Below are 16,765 nucleotides of genomic sequence, written 5' to 3'. Positions count from 1 at the left end.
TGTGGGCCTATGATTATGGACACCTGGGCCCAGGAGGCATCATGTGTTCATGTGTCAATGTGCACACCTGGGCCTGGAAGCAAGAAATAAAAGGGTGCCATTACTCTGAGGCGGGACAATGAGGACCACACTGAGGAGAGACCACAAGAGGGTACAAGACTAAGAACGCCAGAGAGTGTGTAGAGAGAGTGTAAAGATTCATGGGGTGCTGGTAGGCTCAGGTGCCTGCCTGCCTCCCAGCCCCTCTGCCCGGACAGTGCCTGCCTCCTTGCATGTGAGCTCCCCTGCCTGGTGTGCCTGTTGTACCTGGTTCCCTGTTCCAACATTAAAGGCTTGTAAAATCCCAAATTCTCTTTATCTGTTGCCCCAATTGACAGTGAACTGGCCTACCCTGTGCATGCTTGCACAACAATATCACTGACAACAAAAGATAGATTTGGACCCAGTGTGAGGAAGTCCCAAGAAGCGAACCTTAGGATTTTAATCTGATTTCTTCTAAGCTGAGGAGTTATAGATATAAAGCAAATATTTTGGAAGCTTAAACCTCCTAATGAATGTGGTAAGCACAATGGGGAAGGGAGTGGGGAGCAGCAGTCAATAATTAGTCAATAAAGCAAGAGATCTGGTTGGGAGACCAGCAAAATGACAGGCTAGGTGACATAGGCCTAGGTGATTCTACTGGAAAAGAAACTAACGAGGGGCCTCCCCTGGTGGCGCAGCAGTTGAGCGCTGGGCTGCGAAGCTGCCCGCAGCCTCTGCAGCGCTGGTTCGATTCCTGGCCTCCGGGGAGGGTCCCACATGGCGCGCAGACCTCTCCTACTGCCCGCTGCTCCCCTCAGCAGTGTATTTCTCGTCAGTCTGCCTTTTCTGTTCCCCGCATTGGCTCTTTCACCCTTCCGCACTTCTGTACCCAGTGCTTGTATAAATAAATAAATAAATAAATCATTAAAAAAAAGAAACTGGAAAAAAAAAACTATAAAAAGAAAGGAGAAAATAAAAGAGAGTAGACAGTAGAGCTTGAAGTTTTCACAAGGACATTTTCATACCAAGGCCACTCTAGTTGAGGAGAAATCAGCTTGTTTATTTCATGACATTTCTATTCATCTGTTTCCACTTCAAATAATTGCTTATGCTAGAAAACTAAGACTAAGAAAAAAACTTTATAATTAACTATTGTTTATTTGTTTGTTTAGAATCTGGTGTATATGGCAGCAAGCCTGAAATCTGAAATCTAAAGAATTCAAACTATATCAACCTTGAGTAAAAGCCTTTCCTCTGAATTTTTTCAGTACTTCACAAAGAAGTACATTCGGGCAGAGTAAACAGTGGCGTAAATGGGGGGTAGCCTCAAACGTTTAGCCAATTAGTCATCCTTATAAGAATGCCAGCATAGAAACAGCAGAAGCATATATTAAAAAAAAAAAAAAATCACTTAGATTTGTAGTGCCTTTTTTTTTCCCCCGGTGTTTATTATACTGCCACCTAACTCAACATAACCAACATATCCAGGGGACAGAAGGGATAAATCTAAGTGAAATTTTCTTCTATAACTATAGATAAAGAAGACTCAGTCTAACAGTAGAGAACCCAGATTTATGTATCTATTTGAACAGAAAGTGTTTTATGTTGCATTGCAGTTTTAGATTACTTGCTTCTTGCAATCCACTTGTTATTTCTACACAGTTCCACTGAATCAGCAGATACATTGATTTTTGTTCCATGTTTTCTAATAGGAATGATAGTTTAAATCAAAGTTAGAAAATTACTTTAGGAACAACTCTTAAAACACTGCAGTGTCAGTTTTTCAGGAGATGAAAACCACCAGATATTTATATCATGAAAAAAAACTTAAGAACTGTCTCTGTCATCTGAAATAGTGTAGAAAAATTATAACTATGAAGAAAAGATTAAAGCTCTATACATAGTTCATTATTTCTTAATAAACATGTGAAAAAAGTAGCAATAAACTAGGAAGTGTTGAGTCATTCACATGTATCTCATTATTAAAAACAATTTAGTCAAAATCAGTCTTTGATAAGAGCCACATATTCAGATCATTAATTCATTTGCACTGTTTTGAACCAGAAAGAATTTAAATTACTTTAGATAAACAGTAAGAAAAAACTTAAAGCTCCATATGTTCTATGGAGTCTGTCTTTATGTAATTTTCAAAATGTAATAATGGACAACACAAAATTTAAAAGATGAAATGAATCATCAAATGAAAGCAAGAAAACATATTTTATAGTTTTTTATTTTATATATTCTTGTATCATTTTTGCACAATATATGCATTTTCATCTTGGTTATAGTCCCCATATGATTCCCACCACCCTTGTTTTGATCCTACTCCCTTCTCTCCCCATATTTTATAGTTTTAACCATATTAGGACCTCTCTCTCTCATCTACCTCATTTAAATTATCATCTGTACTTTAACAGCAGTCTTTCCTGAACTTGATTTTTCAAGTTTCAGAAATCTTTTTTATAGATCACTGATTTTGAAAAATGTTTTCAGAATTCAGATCCTACAGTTTTAACTCAGCTACTAAAACATATCCCCCAAATGAAGGCTGGCAAATGACTGCATCTACCCATGCATTCTTCTATAAGGATATGATGCACCGACTTTTTCCTTCAAAATGTATTGGCTAACTACCAGATTATGAGACAGGAGTGGCAAGACAAACAAAATCTCATTCATGACATATGGTGGTGACCTTGAAGTAATACTTTAATGAAAACAAATATAGCAGAGTGATTTTTATAACAACAAGAAAAGACAGAGAGCACTGGGTTTGGGGAAGGACGTTGGGGGTAGAGAAAGTGGGGAAAAAACAATTAACTAGATCAAGCGATGAGGATGTAAGAAGAAAAATGCCAAGAGATGGTTACATTTGAGTTGTACTTTGAGGCACAAGTAGACAAAGAGCAGTAAGGTCATTTGTGACATGACAAGCATGCATAAAGAGGATAATCAGAGAACTATGGGCTGGGTGTATTTATTTAAAAAAATTCATGATGTTGAGGTAATATAGGAAGGCAAATTAATTTATGCTATAGGAGCTTTTTTTTTTCCTGCAGATTGAATCCATAGCAGTCAATGGATATATATTTCCTATAAACTCATTTTTTTATTTTTTAATGTTTGTTTTTTATTATTAGTTTTTTAAATTTTATATATTTTTACATCATTTTTCATTTTTGCACGATGTATGCATTTTCATCTTGGTTATAGTCCCCATACACAATGGAATATTACTCAGCAATCAAAAAAGACAAACCCATGCAATTTGCAGCAACATGGATGGAGCTGGAAGGGATCATGCTCAGTGAAATAAGCCAGAAAGAAAAAGAAAAATACCAGATGGTCTTACTCATAGCAGGAATTTAGAAAACCTAAATAAGGCACCAGGAAAAAGACTAATTATAATAAAGTAAAAATCAAAATCAACAAGCAACTATAAACCAGAGACACACTACAGCGTGGGGAGGAGGGACTAGGATCAAAACAAGAGAAGGTGGGAATTGTATGGGGACTATGTTACAGGAGCTTTAATTATGCACTGAAAGCTATGAAAATCTCTTCAAAGTTATTTATGGCAAAATAAATGTAATAAGATTAGCATTATAGAATGAATGCTCTTAGCAATCATGGCAGAAAATTCCAATTGAGATTTGCTATACATAGTAACAACTAAAAAGAGTATTTCATCAGAAATCTTTAAGGACAAAGAAACTCTATAATATCATAATGTAATATTTAGCACTGATGATATTGATTAAAAATACCAAGAATCATAACCTTGAGTTTTCACCCAGTATCAAAAATTTTAAAGGCAAACTAACAAAATGCTACTAGCATTTGTGTATTTCATGCTATGAACTATTCTTTCATGTGATGTTTATATTGTACCTTAACCTCAAGTTATTACAAATACCAAATATTTTCTTGTCACCAGAACCTAAGTCATCGATCTTACTGAAACTGGAATCACCTTATCAATTTTTTAGTTAGAAAAGAAAGCATATGTATTAAAACATTTAACAAAGCAAAAGATTTAGAGAGTATTCTAGTCTTGAAAATGTACATCCTTTCCTATTGTCACCTGAAGTTCGATCACTAAGATGAATTACATCAATCACTTTTACTTCTGTAGACTTTCTCTGGCCAAGATCTATATTGCAATCTTCTCTGAAGGGATATCAGTTGAAAGAATTATTTTTGAGGTTTTCAAATGAAAAACTGCATCAATAATTCTTCTGATAATACTTCACTGTTTTAGTTGTTCTGCCAAGTGGCAGTAAAAATGGTTTTAAGAGACCAAACTTGGGTGATAGCACTGATGGGAAAAAACAGGCAGAGCAGTGGCATTTTATCAAAAGAGCACAATAGCACAAGGGCGTTATACATAATATGCTCCCTATGATGTCTCTCATTAACTACATAAAGAACACAATTAGATCCTCAAGATTACAATTTAAAATACATATTTAAAGTCAATATGAATTAAGTAGATTGAGTTACAAACTCCAAAAGAATGTTACAGAAATGGCATTCCTCATATATTTCTAAGACAACATATTACAAAATATGTATTTATAGCTCTCCTAGAACCTGAAAACTTTAAACAAATCATTTGTTGTAACTAATGCCATAAGCTATCTGCTCATTCTATTAAAGATTATATCTTATTGCTTCAGCTGTAACAAGAAACGAGATGAAGAAAATGGACTGGCAACATTTAGTGTTAAACAGACACCCAGAGTTGAAAATAACAGCTCTATGAGAAAAGTATGGGTGGGGTTTTCAAAATGGTAGACCCAAATAGAAAAAGGTCAATTAAAATTAGAGGTCTGCTGTTGTTCACTTGAAAGGGTATTTTGGAGAATTTAAATACAATGCACGGTAAATGAGATTTGATTTCTGTGGAATGATGCTTTGATAGTGCATTCAGCCCAAGCTGACTTCAATCAAAGTCACACAGGGCTCTGTTATGCTAATACTAACTGGTGAGAGTGAGTGTTGATATGGAAATCAGATGACTGAATATGAGTAGGAAGCATAGGGTAGGCATGTGGTGGACTTGGAGATGAAGAGATGGGGACCCTAGATGTTAATCACATCATGTTTGGAGTTGTTTTTACAGGAAAATATGACTTTCTATGGCAGGCATGAACATGGAGATAGTCATGTAGCAGTTGTATATTAATAGGTGGTGATGGGCAGGGTGGTGATGGGCACACTCAGGACTCTCTTTCATGGAGCATAATAAATAAGCTTTCATTCTATAACAATACTCACTGGGTTATTTTAACAGAAAAAATACATATTCTGAATTTGTATCTTAAAACTCAAGAAGAAAATGTTTTTTGCTATTGAATGCATTTAATAAATTACAATATATTCTATAGAAATATTTGGAAATATTTGGAAGCACACATTCCCATAATTTTCTTTTGTTAAAGATTGCTGAATCACAAAGTACTTACACAACCAATAACAACTAACATAAATTAAGTGCTTATTAAGTGTCAGGAAGTATGATAAATCATCTGCAGTCATTTAATATTCAAAGAATCCTATGTCCTAACTACTAACATTACGGAGTAAATACCAGTCAACTGAACCTTACAAAGGGAACAGAGGTTTTTAAAAATTGAAGCAGTAGACTGGAGGATAGGTTTGACTTCTGGATCATCTGATGCCATAGGTAAACCTCTTAAATGTTTAGTTGATAAATTAATTTGGTTTACTTCAACTATGGTTTGACTACCGGAGAATGTGCCCTAACACCAAATAAAAGGGTAATGATTTCTAATACAGTATAACATTTTTAAAATCATAACATTATGTTTTTCCCCAAAAACTGTTTTCACTATTAAAGTAGCATAAAGGCCATCATCTTCTTTTTATACTTTTAATGCATCCTTTTTTAGGTATACTGATTTCAAAACCTGCAATGTTTTTCTATTACTTGTCAGAACAATGCTTGCAAATTATTTTAATTAGTAAAGCATTTGGCTTCTATGGGCTGGAACAAGATTTTGTCATTCCAGCACTCACTTGTCTCCAGTCTAGCTGCAGCATTATAGCAGATCAGTTTAATTTCGATCAATTGCATGTATATTTGCTTGTTCTTTTGGGTGACCTATCCTATTATCTGTTATCCTTTGGTCCACCTTGTCAATGACAGTCAACCTGAGCACACTCTATCCTGAGTTTGTCTTTTGTTCTTTTGACTTAAGGTACTAGTTTGCATTGCCTTATTTCTCTATTTCCTCTCCCATGTTTGTGTTTTTGATTTGTCATTTGAGTTGCTACTACTAATTGGGGTAGGAAGCTGTCTTCATTTTACAATGAAATGATGTCATTATTTGACCTGGGAAAGCCCCAGAGAACACTAAATGAATCCCTTGGAATAGGAAATTAAAGAAAAAAGTAGTTCTTCATGTAAAATAACTATTTGTTGTTTTTCCTATCACATAAGAACTGGGGTATTGATACATTCCTACCATTGAGAATGACTCAAAATGGTAGGTTTTTGGCAGACGTAAGCCAAAGAAAATATGTTTTTGGAAAAAACATTTCCTCACTGGTTTTCATATATTTGGTAGAGAATGCCCCTGCGCCATGTGAAAAATCTGTGATTAAATGGGTTAAATGAATAACCACTATGCCAGAGTGGCAAAAACAACATGCAAAAAAAAATGCATTGTGTAATAATTAGATATAGAAGTTCCTGCAAATGAATTAGTCAATAAGCTTATCATCATTAATGAGAATCAGAGAGCGAGAAGTCATTTCATCAAAATACATCATATATCAGAAGTAAAAGATGAATGTTTATTCAGTTTATAATCAGAAGAGTTTGGCTTCTAATTGATAAATGATTGTCTCTTCAACTCACTCAATTATATTTAATTTTTATCTTTGACATTTCACTTTATTTCAAAGGAATTTCTGTTAACATTAGAAATGCATATTATAAAAATATTTGATTTGATGCTTATTAAAACATAACTCAGAGGAAGCAATTCATTTATCATGGAAAATATAATTTGGTGATAAAGGATTGATAATGACCATTTTTATAAAACTCACTTAATCATATTTTATTCATTTTAACTGTTTTCAAGGAGTACAAATGATCAAATTGCAAATTACCTACCTTTACCATTAACCATTTTCTGACTGAATCCATGAAATACCTCTTCTAGATGAATTAAGCTTTCTTTCCCAGCCAGTATCTTATTTCATGCTAATATAAAAAATTCTTATCCCATGGTAAAATATCAATATCTGCCCATTTTCTTTCAAAAACCCGATAATTTAATAATCTAAGTAATTATTTAATATCAAAATTAAAGAAGAAAATTATTAAGTGTTTTCCAATCTTCATGAATATGAAAAAGCAGATCATCAGAGAGAACAGAATTACTTACACTGAATCACAATTTTTCATTTATCTACTTAGACTTCACATTCTACTTTCCACCTACAAGAAGTTTCACATATATAAATTGCATTTAATTGTTCTATGGGTAAAAATGTGCTATAATTATGCAGCTATTACCCCTTTACATTTGAAATATTCATATAGAATTTACTGATTATGGGAAGACTAATTTTTGAGGTTTCCTATTAGATCTAAAATTCCAAAAGTAATTCATAGTGACCCAAATTTAAACTAAATTAGGCAATGATATTAGTGAAATGTGTTACATAGTTTGACTATAAAACATTTAAATGGCTGTCTACATTGAAATGTATAGTAACTGTGAAAACAATTTCAAGAAACATCAAAGACATTGGGTTTTGTTAGTAAGTATAATATACACAAACACACACATAAAGTATGCATATATGTCTTGAGAGTGGGTAAAGCCATTTTTTATAATTAATAGCTTCACAAAATAAACACCTTCTAAAAAGGTGCAATATAGAGATTGAAATGTTAATGAATCATATTGAAGTCACAATTCTATGATTATCTAGAGTAAATAGAATGTCTTTGAAAAAATGAACTAGTGAACTTATTTGGTATAAAATATCTTCAATTTTTGGATTTCTCAGGCAAGCATATAAAAACAGTGTTTTAATAAATAGCTATATGCACATAGTCATTTTGTGCTTAAGTCAGAGCCTTATTTTTTTTTTAAATAACCTACTGGAAAATACCATAATAATGAAATTGTGATAGACATAAATTCAGATGATAGTTGACAGCTTAATTCATAACATTCATAATATTAATTCAATTAATATCAAGTATGTACTGGTTTTATTTTGTGTCAGGATCTATGGGTGCTAAGATCTCTGTCCCCTGGAAGTCATTGCTTACCAGACGAAATTTACATAAATACCAGAATGGTACAATATGGTGAAATAAGAAGTAGTGTAATACAGGCTATCTGACAGGTATGAGAGCAAGAGACATAGTCTGCCCCTGACAGACAGGCAAAGTATGGAGAGAGGGGAGGGGAAGGATAGAGAGGGGAGGGACAGGAGAGGGGGGGGGAGAGAGAGAGAGAAAGAGAGAGAAAGAGAGAGAGAGAGAAAGAGAGAGAAAGAGAGAGAGAGAGAGAGAGAAAGAGAGAGAGATTTGATTTATTCATTGTTCTTTACTAAGGGTAAAATACATACTTTATGTCAGTGATAGGAGTTTCGTGGATTGCACCAAAGCACCTTTTCCCTTACTTGACTTCCTTGTCATCTTCGACAACTCAAGTCAGTCTGTTAAACTGAAGGATTATATTGGTGGAACCATGTATTTTTCCATGTAAATGTTCTTTACTGGCTTTAGCAGTCCAATCTAATGTAACCCAGTTTAGTATCTTTACAGATAATTTTAAGTTTTATTATATTTCAGATTACCAAAATTGATTTTATTTCAATTATAAGTACAGAAAATCATGTAACTATAGGAAGACATTTTGAGATTCAACATGTAAATTTCACAGAAGTTTAAACTTTATAAAAATTATAACATGAAAGCTCCCTAGAAATTCTGTCAAAATTTTAAACAAATTCTGACCTGTAGATCATATTTTCCCATATTATTCTCTTCTATGCCAATAGCAGCTTTGGTGTTCAAATTGCTTTCCTGACCAGAATATATGAATGAAATAATAGCATTTTGTTTTCTTTAGGGAACTGTTAATCCACAAATAACATATTATTAACTTAAAAGCTAATAAATTATTAAGTAAGGGAATCTTCACATTATTTTTTTATATCAGCAGAGGGAAAATTGATCAAAGAGTGGTGAAAAAATTATCTCCTGATTCTAAGTTGGGAGAAGTAGACTTCTTATATCAGGAGTAGAAGAGGTAGTAAGTAGGGAATGAAGAGGGGAAACTATAGCTTAAAAATGGCTCTTCAAGTAAATGGTGAGGCAAGACATCCATTTTCACTCACTTAACCTGTCAACTTGCCAGAACTGTCATGTCAGCACTCTAGCTAAACCACGAAGGCTGATCACATCCCATTATCTCATTTTTTAGAAAAATACTGCATGAAGATGCCAATCAGAAAAAAAAGAAGGAAAAGTCTTGCAAGCAAGGAACAAATGTACTGATGCTGAAGGGCTGCTTAGTTAACGGAATTTTAATATGCAATTCCAATGTTTCTTAATAACATTAATTACACGCTTAGTAAGGCACCATCCTAACTCATTAGTGCCTTCTTTTTGTTGTATTTTATCTCCTACTAGCAGTATGGTGACTAAGTGATTGGCCTGTTACCATTAATGTTGCTTAAGCTTTTTACAGCACTATTTAAAGCTGCTTGCATAAACATTTTCTAGGCAAGTATTACCTATGTAGGCATAAGTATGTATCAACTACACCAAGATTTGACTTGCTTCTACATACATGTAAGTGTTATACTAGATCTAGAGGCAGGAGCAAGATGAATTCAAAAATGTATTTGTTGACAAAGAACTGTGAGTTCTGTAGGGCAGATAAAAAAACAAACAAACAAACAATTCAGGGAGCAATGTTTTCCATGAGAGAGATTAAACAGGCATTCGGGTATATTTTAACTCAATTTAATTTAACTTGGTAGTTGGTACATTTTTAATGAATTTAATTATGTAATATTCCCTTGAGTGACATTTAATATGTTTAAATAAGTAGTGTAGTAATTCAAATGTCATGCATGAAATATTTAGGTATAATGTATATCATAATATAGAATATAGAACATATACCATAATACATATTTTTGTCTACAAGTTACTATAACTTATAAAAATAAAATTGTGACTTTCTTAGAAGCTGTGACTAAAATATTAATGGTATTTGTTTTTGGCACTAGTCAGAAAAATATTTTAATAATAATTTCACAATATTATTTGTAGGCAGAGTATTTACATTATGCTGTAGTATTTATAGTAGTTTAATTTTAAATACTAAGTTAACATATTTAGCATTTATTTTTCTTCTTACTTGGATAGACTCCAAAAATTAATGAGTATTTACAATTTTTTGATATTTCAGTAAAGATAATGAGTAAGGGCTTACTCTATTGAATACACGAAAACAAAAGAATAATAAAGAAAAATCACCATATCCCATAACATAGTTATGAAGGACTCCCTGGCAAACATAGTCATGTCTGGAGGAAAATGAAAAAGTCTGGTGAACAATAGTCTCAATTCTCAGTCCTCTACACCAATTTCACAAAATTCATTTGTCAGCATTGTAAGGACTCACACCATGATTCATTGATGAAACAAAGAAGATCTAGAATCAAGAGATTTGAGAAATATAAATATCACTTTGCAGATAAACAGATACATTCGGAAAGTAGGAGTGAAAATATGGAGGATAGAAAAAAAACAAGCCTACTTTGGATGGCAGAATTTTAAGGGGAATTCCACGTTCTTCATTTTTTAGAGATTCTCTCACTTATGTTACATGACAAAAAAGATTTTGCAAATGTAATTAAGGTAAACAATCAGTAGATTTTAAGTGGGGGGGAATCAGGTGGGACTAACTAATCACACAAGACCTTTCAATAAAGGGATTTTCTCTAGCTGATAGCAGAAGGGAAAGTCAGAAAGATACAAAACAAAACATGTGAAGGATTCAATGAATTACTTAGAAGGCTATTGTCATGTGGAAAGATGGTGAGTGGGCAAACTCTGAAAAACATCTGGTGGGAAGCCAACATAGAAATGGGGAGTTCAATCTCACAACCACAAGTCTTAATTTGGTCAAGTTGAATGAACTTTAAAGTGGATCTTGGTGAAGAATTTCCAGAGAAGAGTTCAGTCTGGCCATTATGTTGTTTTTAGCTTGCAAGGTGCTCAGCAGAGGACCCAGTTGATACAGTTTGGTTGGGAATTGTGACCTATACAATTGTAGTCTAATAGGTATATGCTATTGAGGCAGTTCAGTTTGTGGCAATTTGTTTGTAATGCCCCAATAGAAAACTAAAACATGCTCATTATGAAGCAAGAAGAATGAAGGAAAATAAGGAAGGAGTTTCATGTAGAATACAGAGTTTGTAACTTAAAGTGATTTGTTATGTATCACTATAAGGAAAACGGAGGAACTGAAGCTCTTTTCACCCCATGCCACCTCTATGGCAAAACCTGCAGTTTTGCTTTCCTCCTAGGTTTCATTACCCATATTTGATATTGTGTTATTATAAGAAGGCACTTAGGAGTGTGAGCAAGGGACATGCATACCTTTAATTCCAGACACTCAGGCTGAGAGATCAGAGAGCACATTTTTATATCTATGGTCAACTGGTTCAAGAGAGCACTGAGATAATGGGAGATTGTGGAGATCATGAGGAGTGGGAGGCTGGGTTGCTGCCTGCCTGCATCCCTGCCCACTGATCTGTGTGTGTGTTCGGTCCCCTGCTTCGGCATGAAAGGTGTCTCAGATATATGTAAGGTTCCAAAACTCTTTTCTGTCTGTCCAAATCAACAATGAACCTGCCTAGCCTGGGATGGTTGCACTGCAATCACCAAGGACTGATAATATACCAACCAATTAAAAAAAACATGATTTTGATCAAATATTCAAGACAACAGTCCAATTAGAGGTTATTGATTGACCTTGATAATCCACACTTTCTTCTCCAAACATGCAAATCCTAGTGTACAGCAGTTAACTAGATGATAATCAGATAAGGACCTACACAAAAGAAAATAAAACAAATAGTACCTTATTTAATTAATGACAGAAAGGAACAATTAATAAAATGAAGATGAAAGTGTACCTTCCAGAATTACCAAGGGAGCATGGGAATACTTTAGAATAAATAGTTGTCCATCTTAAAAAAAAACAATAGATACAACAGGCCTCTATTTAAAAACAAAGCAAAACAAACAAAACCCAAAGGGATAAAATACACGTGGAAAAGAAGAATATGTTATACATACTCAAGCTTAGCAATGCATGAACAGAAGATAAAATAAACTTAAAGAAAAAAACATGTTTTAGAAACAATAATAAAAAAGACAGTCACATTTGAAAAAGTAAGGGAGATGATGATACCTATTTATTGAGAAATCATACAATATGAAATAAGTGATGAGCTCAAAATTACAGAGTAGTGAAAGTGGAATTGAAACAGAAGACAATATAACTGATGTATCTGAACAAAAAAGGAGTGAAACAAAAACATGTTTAAAGATAAAACAGAAGAAAATGCTCTGGAAAGAGTGATGATTCTTTTGATTGACTGGGTTTGTTATAGGAATATTAGATACAGAGTGATCAGACCAAGACACTAGCATTCATATATTAAAAGGTCATTGCAACCAAGAATAAAAATATTCCATAAGCCTCAGACTTCACTACCATACACCAACATAATAGATGATTTTCATTCTGGTCTGAGATAAAGAAAATATGAACCCATAATGTAATAACTAGTCTCCAATTAGAGGTAATGGACAAATACAGGCACACTAGGGTCTCTCTAAGAATCAAGTCAGTGATTAAGACCAGGCAAGCATGAGAAGTAACCAGTACTTGTCTTTCACTTTAAAAATCTGTGTTATCTTAAGACATTTTAAATATTTCATAGTATGGAAACAGTTGGAATAGACAAGACACAACAGAACACATTTTTTTTAGCCTACTATTTAATCAAAACATATGGCGCAATAAAAACATGATGTTTAATAATAATTAAATGGGACTCTGCATAAAATAGCTAATTAGCACCAGGTGCAGGAAACATTAAGAACATGTAGGAGAGAGATGATCACCTTAGGTCATGGGGTAACAGCTTGTCCAAAGAAGAAAAGCTGCAGGGAATAAAAGTATAAGTTTCCTTCTAAGACTTACTCAGGACGCATTTTGCAGAAAAGTGGATCTCGACATGAAAGGATTCATATACAATACCTACCAGCTTCCTGATTAAAACAACATGATTATAATATTTCCAATTTTAAGTTAAATTTTATACAGCACATTTAAATGTTTCAAGGTGGAGTAGAGAGCGGTGATGTCAAAATTATCAGTTGCATTACTTTTTAAGTAACGTCTGCTTTATAATTGCCCTGAAATAATGTTTTTAGTTACTCATTTTTATTGGACTTCTTGGTGGCCTCAATAAAAGAGAGCAGGTTATAACAAAAATTCCTTTAAATTTAAAACAGAACTTTCTCAAATGCAGATAAATTTAATTTTTTCTTTAAGTAGTTAAAATATTGAAAGAGTATCCCTATAGATTTCTATTTAGAATAGTGACTTCTTTAAAATAAAACTTCTTAAAGGATAAGGAATACTGCCAACAATACGTACCAACTCAATTCCATTCTTTTATGAGAAGGAAACATTCTTTTGAGTCACTGAATTAGAAGTTTTCATAAAGTTGTGTATTATCAGTTTATTTCTGATATTTAAAACAAGTTTCACTTCATATACTCAGCTTGTCGTTCCCTACTGGAGGCAATCAGCTCCTAGCATATGGTATAAAGACAGAGAATGGAGTGGGGCTCTGCTTCACAAGCAAGGCAGCTGGTAGATTTGACAGTTCTTTTCCAAATTACTCATCATGTTTTGAGTTGCTGCTTGGAAAAAATGTGTTGCCCAACTCCAAAATAGATGTTCCTTTTTTATTTTAAGCTCAGGAAAAGCTTCCAATAGAAAATAAAACAGATGGGTATAGGAAGCAAGATATTTATCCCTATTTGGACCATTTTCTTCCGTCAGTTCCCTCATCAGAAGAGTTTTCCAAATAAACATATGAATATTTCAGCATTCATCATTAACCATGTCCTAGGTTGTACTTGAACTTCTCATATAAATGATGTATTTGAAAGAGTAAAAAGCAAAGCCCACCTAAAGGACTAGTGGATTTTGAATGATTAAAGTGTCATTTGTCTGGATATTGTAATCGGCAAGTATGGGAGTGGGACTAACAGCTCTCTGAGACCTTGATGGCATTTCAGATGAGTGAGTGAAATCTACGGAATACTGTCCTCCTTAGCCAGCTGATTGTCTTCTTTCAATATTTCCTACAAAGGGATCCACTAAAACAAGACTTGTTGATACATTCTCAAAAGTACAGGCCAGAGGTGTTTATTCCAACTGTAAACTGTACCATGTTACCAAGTCTTTAACTCATATGCAGCTCATAAATGCCATAATTTGAAGACAAAACTTCTGGTTTGTTGGTTTACAATGACTTCTAAATTGGCTTCTTCAAAGTCTACCAACTTTCATCCAGTAATGTAATATGGTGATTGATTACTGAACTGTAAGTTTGTAGAATCTGCATATATTTTTTTTTAATTTAATTAATCAATTTATTTATTTATTTTTATTGATGTAACACTGGTTTACAATACTGTATATGATTTAGGGGAATAGGTTTATACTCCTTCAGAGATATGTCATCACAACACCACCACCATCAAAGCACCCACAGTCCTTTATCATAGATCACTGAGTCCCCTCTAACCTTAGCTCATTTTGTTTTGGAAACTTTAGACAGAAAGTAACCCCTGATTTTTTTTCTAATTTGTATAAACTTGGAACACATTATTTCACCTAAATGATATTGGAATTAAAAGCTATATTTTCCCTCTCTTTTTGTGGTTTCTACCTTGTAGAATAGTATTCATGTTATTATCAAATGTTAAAAAGCTTGATTTTCAGTCCATAAAATATTAATATTAATGTATTTTCTAATATTTGAATATTTAATTCATTATTTTAATTGATTTGTACCTACTGACCTTACTATAAAAGTTAAAATGTGTATAGTTCATGAATTCAAGCTGATATAAAAGTTGTTGCAAAGAAAAAGCAGACTAATTTCCTCATTATCAGTTTTCTCTATGATGAGCCAATAAAAGCATTTAACAGTAGTTGTCAAGTTTAAAGTCTCTTTCTTTATATTTCTGAACATTGTCATAAGACATTTGAGATAGAGTTATGAAATGACAGACTATCCCAGAAAAGTACAAGGTGTCAAGATTCTATTCTTTAGTTCCAATCTAATGGGAATTTAAGAAATCATTTCAAAGAACAACAAAAAAATAGAAATAACTTTTGAATTGCTTTGAAATGACAAATTCGTCTCAATACTCTCTGCACATCATATTTTTCAATCAATGTATTTTTAATTTATGAATTTGAAATAGATTGGAAATCATTGACATATTGTTCTGTTATAGGAACTTATGAAAAAACATAAATCAAGTGGTCATGTTTATTAGCTTATATATAAAAACATAATTAAATGATATTTTATATTAATTAGCAATATTATTACTATATTCTTTCCTTTCTCTTCTTAATTTTAGATTCCATTCCATAGACATGTAATTATTAATATGAATTCCTACAAGTACAAAAATGAAGTTTAAAAATTATGACATATCCCCTAATTTTCTAACATTAATTGTAAAAAAAACATGCTCAATTTAATAATTGTTTTAAGAAAAATATCTGCAGTTCAAATTCAAATTAAGGATAAAGCATAACTATTTCAAAAATATTAAAATGTAAAATAACACATTTTAGAAACTAGAAATGTTAATCAATGCTGATATACAAACATTTTCATATATATGATAAATCTTGAACTCAATTCACTCCTGCAATGACTTTGATTTGTATTACCCTCTTGATTTTATAATATAAAGTGGCTGATATTCAGGTTTATTAAATAACTAGCGAAGGAAGTACCACATAGAAATAAAAGATCAGAACAATAGCTTGAGACACCAAAATTCTATGTAATATTTTTGCTACCCATGTGAAAGTATACTACATAATAATAATATGTGTTACTGTTTCAACCAATGGGGGGAAATATTGTGAGTTTGGACCAACCCATATCAAACATCAATAAAGTCAAGCAACTTTATTAAGAAAGATTTTAATAGATAAGCAATTTATAAAGTTGTATAAAATTGAATATTAGTAAAGTATTTCTTGGTATATTAAAGAAGCTATGTAGTAAATTCATTCATTCATTCATTCATTAATCCACTCATCCATCAAATTACTTACAATGGAATTCCCAAAATTTCTTTTTTTTTAAACACATTTATTGGTAAATTAAGCAAAACTTGAAAGGAGATTCAGAAAGGTTATTAAATCAATGAATTAAAAAAATTTCCAAATGTTTACAAATAATTACCACTTAAATTATTGCAAGCGCAAGCTGTTAACTTCAATTTTGCAAAGCCAAATGAAGGATGAGCTATATTAAAACCACAAACTTTTCATGCCAAAGAACACAGCTCCTTCCTTCCTTTTCCTCTTAGTATTATATCTACTGA

At 32.8% G+C, this 16,765-nt stretch overlaps 1 protein-coding gene across 1 annotated transcript in view; it reads right to left on the bottom strand.

Annotated features, from left to right (window-relative positions):
* The window catches only part of ROBO2 (roundabout guidance receptor 2), a gene marked incomplete at both ends in the record, with an annotated part of 564,315 nt that overhangs the window by 103,621 nt on the left and 443,929 nt on the right, over positions 1-16,765 (bottom strand). The window lies entirely within an intron of this gene.

Source organism: Talpa europaea, assembly GCF_964194135.1.
Source record: "Talpa europaea genome assembly, chromosome: 4".
In the NCBI taxonomy this organism is placed as follows: Eukaryota; Metazoa; Chordata; class Mammalia; order Eulipotyphla; family Talpidae; genus Talpa; species Talpa europaea.
Note: the sequence above shows the minus strand (reverse complement) of the source record. Positions and strands in the feature narration are given on the sequence as shown.